Genomic DNA, 12,775 nt, shown 5'->3' on the forward strand with positions numbered 1-12,775 from the left:
CATCTTGCCTCACTGCCTTCTGCGTGAAGGAGTCCACTGACACATCTCCATTAATATTGAAAATACGTCTTTCTTTGACATCATTAGGAGAAAGTGAGATATGATCAAAATTTATTTTGGATGAGGCACTGCCACAGGCATTAAATCTATTCAGTGAAATGATATCAAACAAAAGAGCTTAATTAATGCTCAAAATGAATATTAATATTAAAGAGAAAGAAAGTTAGAATCTGTAAGATATCTTTTAGCCATGGAGACTAAAGGACTGTTCAAATTTCCCCTTACATCTCCAGTTTGTTCATTTCAAAAAAGATGAAAACTTATTACTGAACATAGAGAAGAGACCTGGAATCACCCTGTGTTAAGTAAGAGTCCACGGGAATAGAATCGTCTTAATGCAGCAACTGATTAAAGAAATGGAGTAGGCTTCAATTTGGAAAATTGGCAAACTATCACTTACTGGGCCAAAATACTTGAACTGTCCCCCAGCATATTACTGTACAGTATATAGTTTGTATCCCAAAGCCTTTTCATTGAGATAATAATGGTTTGTTTCCTTTTTTAGGTAGTGTTTTTCAATGTATTCCAGCTGATGGGCGTATTTTAATTATTTTTAATTGTTATTACAAGTTATAACTGCTTCTGAATAATTCATGTGCAGCAAATGTTACATTTTATATTCTAACACTTGTATTGTCCTTGTTAAATAAAACTAAAAAAGTCAGTCCCTTGTGTGGGATACATTATCTCAGTTAATTGCAGCATATGAATTTTCATGATATACTGTTTTCAGCAGATTATCTTGGACACTGTGCAAAAGGATAGAGAGGATTGTCTGCTAAAATCATTTGAGTTACAAATGTGTCTCAGAGATACTTTTCAGAGTGAGAAGAGTAGCATATACATTTAATAAATAGATAAACAAATAAATAAACAAATAAATAAAAATAAAAATGCCTTTTGAAGTGATAAAATTTTCTCAAGGTATATTTGGACTATTAATACTGAAAGAAAATTGAAAACAATTAAATAGGATGGAGGTTCTTCAAGTCTTAATAAAAATTATCAATGAAATAATTGGCTTTATAAGGCCCTGGATTTGTTCCTTGCCTTCAGCATTAGGCTACTTCTTTCCCCCAAAATTTTCACCCTGTTGTCTCATTTGATCCACTAAGAAATTATGCCTGATTGATAAAATAAAGAACAATTTAAAGATTTTAAACCAGAGGAATGTGAAAATCCAAAATCTAGTATCGTTATTTATATGCTGAATCAATGGTCCTGGTTAAAAAAAAAATACTACAGAAAACTCCTCCTACCTTGTAATTAGGAAAAATGACCTTTGTACTTAGTTGTTTTACAAGTAAATATATTTACAATTAGAAAGGACACTTCATGCTACAAAGGAATTTTGTCTATAAAAGATTCAGCATTATTCAGTTACTAGCATAATAAAAGAGAACAGCTCTTAAACATTTTTGTGCCCAAACATGTAAATATATTTTGTGATGTACCAGAGGGATGTACATCCATTCTGATGAAAGAAAAGCAAGAAAAGAATTTAGACAAATGGATTCTTAATGAAAATCCATTCATTATTTATACATTTTTTCTTGATTTATTTTTAATTATTTTCCTTTGAGATTAAAATAAAATCAAAACTTGGAACAATCTGAATAGGTCAAAGGAAGGCTACAAGGAAGAGTAATAAGTACAAACAATGAAAATGACAGATATAAAATAAATACATTTTTTTTCAATCTGCTTAAAATTTGGCAGGTTTGATGCCTTGAACTAAAATGCCTGAAAACATTAACTGGTTGGTTGGTTGGAAAATACTTAAGATGCAAGCAGCTGGCTATCTCATTGAAGTCGTTTGGAAACTTATGGAATGTGTTGTTTTAAATTGCCACAAAACATGTTTTTCAGGCCGTATATTTGGCTGCTCTGAAGGAATGATAGAACACTAAAAATATTATGCTATTCAGATCAGAAATAAACCATTAGTAACCAGCAGAAAAACAGATGACACTCCTACTGAAGAAACCATAGCTTTATGGTAAAGCAAGGTTTTGTAGTTATAATATATTATCAACCTTTGATATGTCCATAAAAAGGATGAGGTTACAAAGAGAAGAATTTCTATGCAAGATCTTGGAGAGCCATTGCTAGTCAGCATATAAAAACAGCCTGAGATAAATATTGATCTGAAATAAGGCATCCTAATATATAATGTACTCACGTATTTGTTTGTCAACAAAAATGAAAATACTTTGGCCAATCTGTCTGTAATAAAGCTAGGTTGATGCTTGAAGTATCTATAAGTTTGATTGTCCCTAAACACAACTTGTTGACCATTGTGGGTTAAGAATGGGTTGGCTTGTTTCCAATTAGAGTCTAATAAAGAGTTGACAAAATGTAAATATGAAAGAAAGTAAAACGGACCAAAGTGTTTATTCCTCCCTCTCTCCCTCCCTCCCATCCATCCATCCATCCATCCATCCATCCATCCATCTGGTTTATATCTCTCTGCAATTCAATGACTTTTAGTGGTTTCTATTGGTATAAAATATAACAAACATTTAAAATACCCATAGTATCATTAAAATGTAACATCAGATAAAAACAATATAAATGAGAAAACAAAAATAAAGATGGCTAAGCTATTAAATTGGAAGAATATCTTCCAAAATTGCTTTGTTTTCTTCCTAAGGGTCAACAAGGAGGGGGACTGCCTAATTTTCACCAGTTGGCCATTGTAAAGCATTGATACTGCCACAGAAAGGCAGTAAGTTCTAACCATCATCTATTCAAAAACTGAAAATTCTACCGAGTCAGGACAATTCTGATTGACAGGCAACTTATCTACTTCTTTGGAGTTCATGTTCATGTTCTTTGTCTTATATCACTATAATACTTCATGTTGATATTGTGTTTGTCAACTCTACACTGAGCCTGGCTGCAGCCATTTTGCTCGTTCTAGGTTGTCACAAGAATGGAAGGGTGTGTGGAGGATTTTTACGAGTCTAAACTTTTTACTGTCCCATAGGAACCAAGGTCATTTCTGTCTGTTAGATAGGGGGTGTGAGCATTTGGTTAGAAAGCCTGCCAAACTGTTCTATTGGGAAACATAGCTGATTGCATAGCAATGGAGTGGGAAGTTCAACTTTGTAATACTGTCTCTCTTTGAAGAGGATTTCAGACTTGGTTTCACTTTTTACCATGCTGATACCATGTAATCAATAAACGTGTTCTTTGAGGAAATCTCAGGCCTCGGAGTTCTGATTTATTTGGTCTTGTCTATCGGAACCTGGACATTAAACCAAGTCTGACAGTGGACAGTGTCATATACATATATTTTTGACCCAAAGGTGTTTTTCAAAAGGCAACTGGACTTTCATGATTTTTTTCTTGAAAATGTTTTTCTTTTCATTCAAGAAGCTTCTTCAGTTCCAGAAAGTCCAGTTACCTTTTGAAAAGCACTTTTGGGATAGCCATGATCTGGATGATTGAGAATCTCCATAGATATATACTTTTATGTTTATAACTCTGTTATACATTTTCCGAAATGAGAATGCACTGTAGGCTAAAAACAAAATGCTACATAGCTGCCTAATTAACGTACAGATTGGTTCCTTGCTGGAAACTTTGAGGAACTATGTTATAATTTCAAATCCAAATATAGTTGAGCATGGAAGAGCTTACCTATCAGTTTGAAATGGTTTCTTTGTAGGCATCAGCTAAAATGTCAATTTAAAAACAATGGGGATGAGTTGTAACTAAGATACTATTTGGCTATTGATGTCCTAATGATGGACAAGTGAATTAAGAAAAATAGAGATGGGTCAAATTATGTGCAGATGACTGATATCTAACTGGTGTTCTGTGCATTTAAAGGAGAGTAGAGAATTATCATTTGCTCTAATAAACTGAAGCTGAGTCTCTTATAAAACACCTCTATAATATAGAGCTAAGCCAACAATTCTTTAGCTAAATAGGATTAATTTTCAGAAAGGTGACTGATTAGTTAGCTGCTGACCTGTAAAAATGAGTAAAAACAAGGTTCTTGGAAAATAATAGAGCTATTTAGCATTCAGGTCAAATTCAGATAATAGTGTATAGAAAGATCAACTGATATCGTAATGTTAAAGGCTAAGAAGAGTTTTTTTAAAAAATTGTACACAAAAGATTTCAGTCTTTAAAATAGTATTTTTCCTAAGTAGAATCATTTGTGCACTCCAAACTAAACAAATGGAGCATCTAAATGATCAAATATCTGAGGACACGGTGTTTTCCCATTCATTGCAGCCAAGTTATTTGATCCATTCTGCTAACTTTGTTATATAAATTCACCTAGTCTGACCCTGAGTCTTGAGATGATACCAAAGAGAATGAGCTTTTCATTCTCTTGTAAATAAGATTGTCAGTTTGGGGTGGTGATTAAGACATCAGGTTAGAAACCAGTGGACTTTGAGCTTCTCTGATTAGGCACAAACCAACTGAGTGACTGGGCCATTAATTCTCAGCTCTAGGAAGGAGGCAATAGCAAACCACTTCCAAAAAAAATCTTGTCAAGCAAGCTACACAGAACTCAAAAACTGACCTGATGGACACTTTATGTCATGTTTCCGAAAGATGAAACTCTTCAAAGAACTTTGAGGCATTATTTACTTTAAAGAACTTTTATTCTAGCAACATAGCTTCCGTACATAGTCAAAGCCAAAATCTAACTTCCCCTTCCTTCAGCACATAGATCAAAGCTCAATTCCCTCCCACAACTAACTGTCATAAATCACATTCTCCAATTAGTTTGAAATGCTGGCTTTCCGCCCAGTTCTTACCCACCATTCCTTATCAGCTCTTATTACAATATTGTATGTCTAACTAACTCCCATCACATTCCCCCCTCCCCCAGTATCATCTAATTCTAAGGGTAAAGTATAAGAAAGAAAAAGGCTGCATCTCCATACGTTGTCAAAGCAAGAACATCCAATGTTAGCAGCATTGACACTTTATAGATATCAGAAACAAAAAGGTTTACAGCTAAAGTTTTGAAAGCAGGGAAATAAAGGTAATTAAGGCAATGTCTTAATTTTAAAAAATGAGTTCCGAGGAAGCACAAATCTTTTCAAGTAGTTGGCATATTGGATAATTATTTTTTAACAGCAACGATAACAAACAAATAAGTTGAAGGTATTCAAAATCTTATACCATTTAGCAACACACACTTTCATGAGATTTCTGTGATTTTTAATGTTTAAAAAGTAATTTTGTTTTAAATATTGAAAATCAAAATTTAATAGTGTCACAGATACCTTGATGACAACTGTTCCTGTTTACTGATCTCAATATAATTAATACTGTGTTTGTCCCAAAATAAACTCTAACCGGAAAATAATGTGGTTTTTGGAGCAAAAATTAATATATGACCCAGTCTTATTTTCAGGGAAACACAGGTAATGTCACACATTTTACCTTTCAGGTTTATAAGTCATGTAGTCCTTGCAAGCTTATGCCATGATAGATTTTATAATAATAATAATAATAATAATAATAATAATAATAATAATAATAATAATAATAATAATAATAATAAAGTTGGAAGGGACCTTGGAGTTCATCTAGTCCAACCCCCTGCTCAGGCAGGAAACCCTATACCATTTCAGACAAATGGCTGTCCAGTCTCTTCTTAAAAACTTCCAGTGTTGGAGCATTCACCACTTCTGGAGGCAGGTTGTTCCACTAGTTAATTGTTCTAACTGTCAGGAAGTTTCTCCTTAGTTCTAGGTTGTTTCTCTCCTTGATTAGTTTCCATCCATTGCTTCTTGTCCTGCCTTCAGGCACCTTGGAAAATAGCTTGACTCTCTCTTCTTTGTGGCAGCCCCTGAGATATTGGAATACTGCTATCATGTCCACCCTCGTCCTTCTCTTCATTAAACTAGAAATACCCAATTCCAGCAGCCTTTCCTTATATGCTTTGGCCTCCAGTCCCCTAATCATCTTTGTTGCTCTTCTCTGTACTCTTTCCAGAGTCTCAACATCTTTTTTACATTGTGATGATCAAAACTGGATGCAGTATTCCAAGTGTGGCCTTACCAAGGCATTGTAAAGTGGTATTAACACTTCATGTGATCTTGATTCTATCCCTGTTAATGCAGCCCAGCACTGAATTGGCCTTTTTGGCAGCTGCAGCACACTGCTGGCTCATATTTAAGTGATTGTCCACTAGGACTCTGACGTCCCTCTCACAGTTACTACTATTGAGCAAGGTAGCCCCTATACTATACCTGTACATTTGGTTTTTCTTGCCTAAATGTAGAACCTTACTTTTTCATTTTGTCATTTTGTTAGATAGTGCCCAGTATTCAAGTCTGTCCAGATCCTTCTGTATCTTAAGCCTGAATTCTGGAGTGTTGGCTATTCCTGCCAGCTTGGTGTCATATGCAAATTTGATGATTTCCCCATCTTTCCCCTCGTCCAAATTGTTGATGAAGATGTTGAAGAGCAGTGGGCCCAGAACAGAGCCCTGGGGCACCCCACTACACACTTCCCTCCATGTAGATGCAGTTCCATTGAGGACCACACACTGAGTACGACTGGTCAGCCAGCTACGGATCCATCTGGTGGTGATGCTGTCTAACCCGCATTTTTCTATCTTCTCAAGTAGTAGGTTGTGATCTACTTTGTCAAATGCCTTACTGAAGTCCAAGTAAATTATATCCACAGCATTCCTCTGGTCCACTAATTTTGTCACTTGGTCAAAAAATGCAATAAGATTTGTCTAGCATGATCTGTTTTTGACAAACCCATGTTGGCTTTTAGTAATGACTTTGTTTGCCTCTAGGTGTTTGCTGATTCGTTGTTTGGTTCTCTTTTCCAGACTCTTCCCAGGTATTGAGGTCAGGCTGATAGGTCTGTAATTTCCTGGGTCCATTTTTTTTCCTTTTTTGAAGATCGGAACTACATCAGTTCTTTTCCAGTCCTCCGGTAGTTCACTAGTGCTCCAGGATCTTTGAAAAATATAGTTCAATGGTTCTGATATCACATCTGCCAGTTCCTTGAGAACCCTGGGGCGTAATCTATCTGGTCCTGGTGATTTGAACTCATTTAGCCTGGACAGGTACTCACTTACCATTTTCTTGCCTATCTTAACTTGTGTTTCTATTCTGTTTTTTATGGCACTATTTTTGATACGTTGGTCTGCTTTTTCCCTTTGTGTAAAGACAGATGTGAAAAACGAGTTAAATAGTTCTGCTTTCTCCCTGTTGCTTGTCATCTTCTTGCCACTTTCACCCACTAATGGACCAATCGTTTCCTTAATGTTTTTCTTGTTTTTTACATGTTGAAAGAAGCTTTTTTTGTTATTTTTGACTTTGGTCGCAAGCCTTAGTTCATTTTGAGCCTTAGTTTCCTCACTTCATCTTTGCAGGCTCGGGCTATTTATTGATATTCTGACTTAGTTATGTGCCCCTCTTTCCACTTTCTATACTTGTCCTGTTAGCGTTCTTTCCAAAATACTTGTAAAGTATCAGATTTTATTATACAAAGAAGAAACAGAAGTATATATACAAAACTGATAATTATAACCAAATAATTATGTAATTATAAACATTAATAGCAAAAGAGAGAAAGACCTGGAATTTTTTCATTTTATATATAGAATAATTCCAAATCAAAGGAACTTATTAGCTGTATTACTTTGGCCCTTGATTGAAAAAAGTCCTATTCAAATATTGACAAATAAGTTATTTATTGCAAACTAGCACCTGTTTCAGCAGCAATTCTGGAGTGAACATTACACTAAATTCTAACATATATTAACATAAACAAGCTTGTATGTTCCAGAAATTTTTTTAAAAAATGAAAATTAGGATTATTAATCAAGTTGTTACCTGAAATTTGAGACTGATGGTATAATGGCAATCAAATAATAAGCAGTTGACAATTTATGGGGACTATAGCACAGAGTATTTAAAGCTAACATACAAAGCATTCAAAGGATAATAATCTAGAAGAATTCAACACATTGTCAGTTCAATGAGAAAAATACAAGAAGTTCTGATATTGTTACATTGATTCAATGGGAGAGCGGCATTTGCTTTGGGGAATAGCACACTGAATGCAAAGAGAGATAACTCATGGAGTTCAAAAGAGAAGAAGGAAAAATGGGGGAAGTTGAATACTTGTAGAGTGACTCACCTTAGATAATGTTCAGGAGACAACAGAAAGAGATATGTGAAGGTCCTTGATGCAACAAAGAAAGGCAGAATTTTGGAGGCTTCATATAACAGCAAAGGGGGGGGGGAGTTTTACAAGATGTAGCAGTCACATACCCACATGTGAAGAACACCTTTTGTACAGATACCACTTTACTTGAAAGTGGAAAATAAAATAAACATTTATTTTTGGATCTAATTCAAAGGAAGAATTACCTTTTCTTTGAAGCTTGTAAACAGAGTTCTGGTCCTCCAAAGCATTAGAAGAATCTTCAAACAGTTGGAAGGGATTTGACAGGGCTCTCTACTACTTTGCACATGCTCTTTGACTTCCTGAAACCATGGTTTGGCTGGACCTAGACGAGTTCTACAAAAGGGCCTTGATATTCTACTCCTTGTTTGATTCTAGATCCAGATGAAAAGTCAGCTTTCTACTCCAAGCTGTGAAACCCAATTCAGCCATATTGCATCAGTGACCTAGGAACACTGTGCTTCCAAAGTCTAAGAAGACCATCTATTGGGGGTGAGAGGGGGGAAGGGGTCTGTTCAGCTCTTATAACACATAGCTACCTCCTTGGGATTATGCTACAACTCAGTAAGGATCTGGACAGATCTCTCTCTCTCTGATTGAGGATAACTTTGGCTGCATTTGTCCAATTCAGTTGAGAGGTTGCTGAAAGAAATATCTCTTCAGAGACATTTGTCTCTCCAGAGCTGAAAGAAATCTCTCTCCAGAATATTAAAAAAAAACCTAGCAAATGACTGAAAAAGCTCAGGGCTGGACTCCTTCTTTATTTTTTCCCCCAAGTTACTTCAGCTGTAGAGAAAAAAGAAAAGAAGAGGCTAGAGACTGTATCAGAGTAGAGCAAGCTATAGAGGTGGGGTTTTCCTTCTAATTTTATAGTAGGCTTATGTGCCAAAGCAGAAGTATCATTGTTCCTAGTAAAAGGTGTGTGTCGAGAGAGGAGATGGTCAAGACCAACAAAGGGGAATCTGAAAGAGACACCACCACCACCACCACCCAAAAAAAATATGTTTCAGCCAGCTGGATTAATGGTTTTCTTCCTGGTTTGAACAAGAATTGCCAAAAATTGATAGCCCTACATAGGTTTCCCAGTTTTTTTTCTGATTTAATAAACAGATTCCAAAAAGGAGTTGATAAGAAATTGAAAACCTTAAGCCTGTTGCTCTGATTAACCAAAGGACCAATCTGTGGTCCGTTCAGTTCTAACAGCCTTACTTTAGGTTTAGGGAGATATTCTTTTGCTGTATCTGCTATTCTTTTACAAAGGCCCAGAAATCAGCACTGCAAATGGGAAGAACTGAGGAGAAATGTCAACACAATCTTAATATGAAAAGGTCTCCTTGGCTCACTTTAATATATTTATTCCCTGTTGCTATTAGAATTGCTGCACACAGGAGAGAGAGGTATCAACTATTAAAGAGTTCCTGCTTTTCTTTTTAGATCAGACTAAGAAACCAATGCTATATAGTCTAATGTTACTTTAACTGGAGCAGAGTCTTGTAATTTGAATGTGCTTCCCACCCTCCTCACTTCATCTTTCTGTGAATTAGGGAGGGGTCTATCTGAGGTGTTTTCTAAATTGGAAAAGACTTAAGCTACTCTTGTCTGATTATTACTTTGACAATAGATTGTCCTATTGTCCTTCAAGGACATTCTTTATGTCCTTTACATTAACAACAATTTGGAAAAAAAAACAAGCCACCCCTCTCCCAAGGAACACAAAACAAATAGACAATCAGCAACCAAGATAAAACCACCATCACCAATGGAAAAAACAATCACAATGCAAATATAATACAAATGTCTCAATCAAACTAATTCACAGGCTCTAATAGGCATTCCAGTCCCGAGCCCAGGAACACAGCCATGTCTTCAGGACCCAGCAAACTATGCCTGGCAGTCTTGTTAGTACACAGAGCCAGTTTGGTCCGTTGGTTAAGGCTAGAAACCAGAAGACTGTGAATGGTTGGTTAAGACTAGAAACCGAAGACTGTGAATGGACTAGAAAAAATGACTTTGGGCTAATCACTCTCTCTCAGCCCAACCAATCTCATAGTATTGTTATGGTGAAAATAGGAAGAGGAAGAGGCAATAGTGTAAGGCCCAAAACCAAGAATGCTATGTAGTGATTCTTCCAAGCTGAGTTTATTGTTTCACACTTGCAAATTCTTGCCAGACTGAGCACTCTATCTGTATATTGCATCCACCATATACACTATGAACTATTAGGGAGTGGCTGTCCTCATCCTCTTTCTCTCACACATGATAGGAGGGCTGAATTGCCTCTTATTCCTCTGGAATGTAACCCCTCCCTCTTATGAATCTACTTCCTTGCTACATTCTATCATATTTAGGTATGTTCACTAAGGCTAAATTAAAAACAACAAACAGAAGTATCACTTTTGATTGCAAATGAGAATTATTCCTTGCAATCAGCTTTGGATCTCCTGGTTTGACCATAATATGAAATTTGCATAAACCTTGGCTCAAAGAGAACAAATCACGTAACATGTTGTTGCAGATTTCTCCTTTCAGCTTTGTATAATAGTTCTTTTAGCCAACTCCTGTCCCTGACATGTTAACTATTTTTGATGCTTTTGTAGATAACAAATATTAAAGTCACAGAAAAGCATGTGGGTCTTAACAGATAGCAAACTTGTGACTAGCTTGCCTTTGACTCTGGATTATCTCTGAGTCAGATTTCAGTAATAAAAGGTTCCAGACCTAATTCCAGTATCATTTTTCCAGATGTCTAAGATTATTGTTTGAATCTATGGGATTTAAGTAACAGTTTCTCACAATGTTCCAGCTTATCTTCCATGTTTTAAGCCTTTTAGATTTCACCACTGGAATTCATTGTCTGAGATTTTGGAGTAAAGGAATTTAAATGACAACAGTATAATGATCACATTCAGTTGTAGTTCTCTTTTTTCATCAAGTCTTTATAAGTTGGAAAAATTATTCTTCTAGGGCAGACATGTCAAACTCGTGATGTCACATGACATTGCGCAACATATCAGAGCTTTTTCGCCATTGCCGGCAATGGGGTTGGCGTGATTTCCCGATGACATGTCTGGCCCGTGGGCTGGCAGTTTGACACCCTTGTTCTAGGGCTAGAATAATGGAAGTTTTTTAAAAGCAGACCAACTAAACACCCTTCCTAAAAGCTGAAGCTGCATGATCATCTCATAGACTGTTCTTGGTGACAGAGGAGACCAGAGGAGAAACTAAATTTAAGTAGAATTTAGAGTACCGTACCATCTATTGGAGTTGCGTTGCACGTCTTCTAATATCAGGAAATGTATTGATTTCCAGGAGGTGTTCCAGTTCTATCATAAATAAATGTGCTTTTAGAACTAAGAAAGGATTTGTAAGTAAATAAAATGGTGGTTTCTTAAGATACAATGCCCCTCTCCTCAAAAGATACAGAAGGATCTTGACAGACTTGAACATTGGGCACTATCTAACAAAATGAAATTCAGTGATGAAAAAAGTAAGTTTCTACATTTAGGCAAGAAAAACCAAATGTACAGGTATAGTATAGGGCAGTGATGGGCAACCTTTTCGGCGTGGTATGTCAAAATTCGGCAAAAAATCGAGCATAACTCGCGTGGTGTGTCACTTCGACAAAAAAACATAATTTTGCGCAATTTATAGTTTAAACTACAAAAATGTATAATTGCAATATATACAGGTAATTGTATTTAATAAACCAAAAACAAATTATTTAACATACCAGCTTAGTAACTTCTTTGTTCATCAATCTGTCGATTTTGTATGTTGCCCTTGATATTATTGAACTTGTTTGGGGTGCCGTGAACTGAGATAAGTGAGGGGGAGGGCGAATTCTTTAACTAACCTGCATATTAGTGACTTTTTGTTGCTGAATTTCATTGGCTAAATCTTCAATTGAAGGTTGGTATTTTGTACACTTCAGGCCCAAGCAAGCGCTACTAACCTCATCTGTCAATCTGTTTCTTTTGTTGGTTTTGATATTATTTAATGCTGAGAATAAGGTCTCACAAAAGTACGTAGAAGGAAAAATTGTGAGTAAAGCTGTTGCTATATTTTTCAGGGTGCTAAAAGTGTCTGGTAGTCTGTTCCAGGCACTCCAAATTTCCTGTTCGTAGTGGCACTCATCTTGATTCTCCAAGCAGCCCCTTTCCAGATTCTCAAGCTTTGACCTCAAGTCGACAAACACCTGAGCCCAGATGCTGTCTTGAAATTCTGCAAGCTGCATCTCCAAATCATCTATTTGCATCCATTGGAAACCATTTAATTCCAAACTATTGTAGACTACTACATCAGAATACTTAATTATTCTCATGGTCTGTTCTAGGCTTCTAAATTGACTAAATCTATCAGTAAACTGGTCAAGTAACGAGTCTAAAACATGCTGGCACTTCATATGCAAGAGTTCCACTTCATTTCGTACAGCTGCACTGGCCTTCTCAAAATGCTTTTGTACTCGAGGAAAATACTTATACGTTTTAGTTTCTACATCTCGCTTGAAAATTTTTACTTTACTTTCAAA

At 36.0% G+C, this 12,775-nt stretch overlaps 1 long non-coding RNA gene across 2 annotated transcripts in view; it reads left to right on the top strand.

The window, feature by feature from the left end:
• LOC120304189 overlaps positions 1–12,775 on the top strand; it is a 56,544-nt gene that overhangs the window by 13,502 nt on the left and 30,267 nt on the right. The window lies entirely within an intron of this gene.

This window comes from Crotalus tigris, unplaced genomic scaffold (assembly GCF_016545835.1).
Source record: "Crotalus tigris isolate CLP2741 ecotype Arizona unplaced genomic scaffold, ASM1654583v1 scf7180000017631.5181431, whole genome shotgun sequence".
NCBI classification, from domain to species: Eukaryota; Metazoa; Chordata; class Lepidosauria; order Squamata; family Viperidae; genus Crotalus; species Crotalus tigris.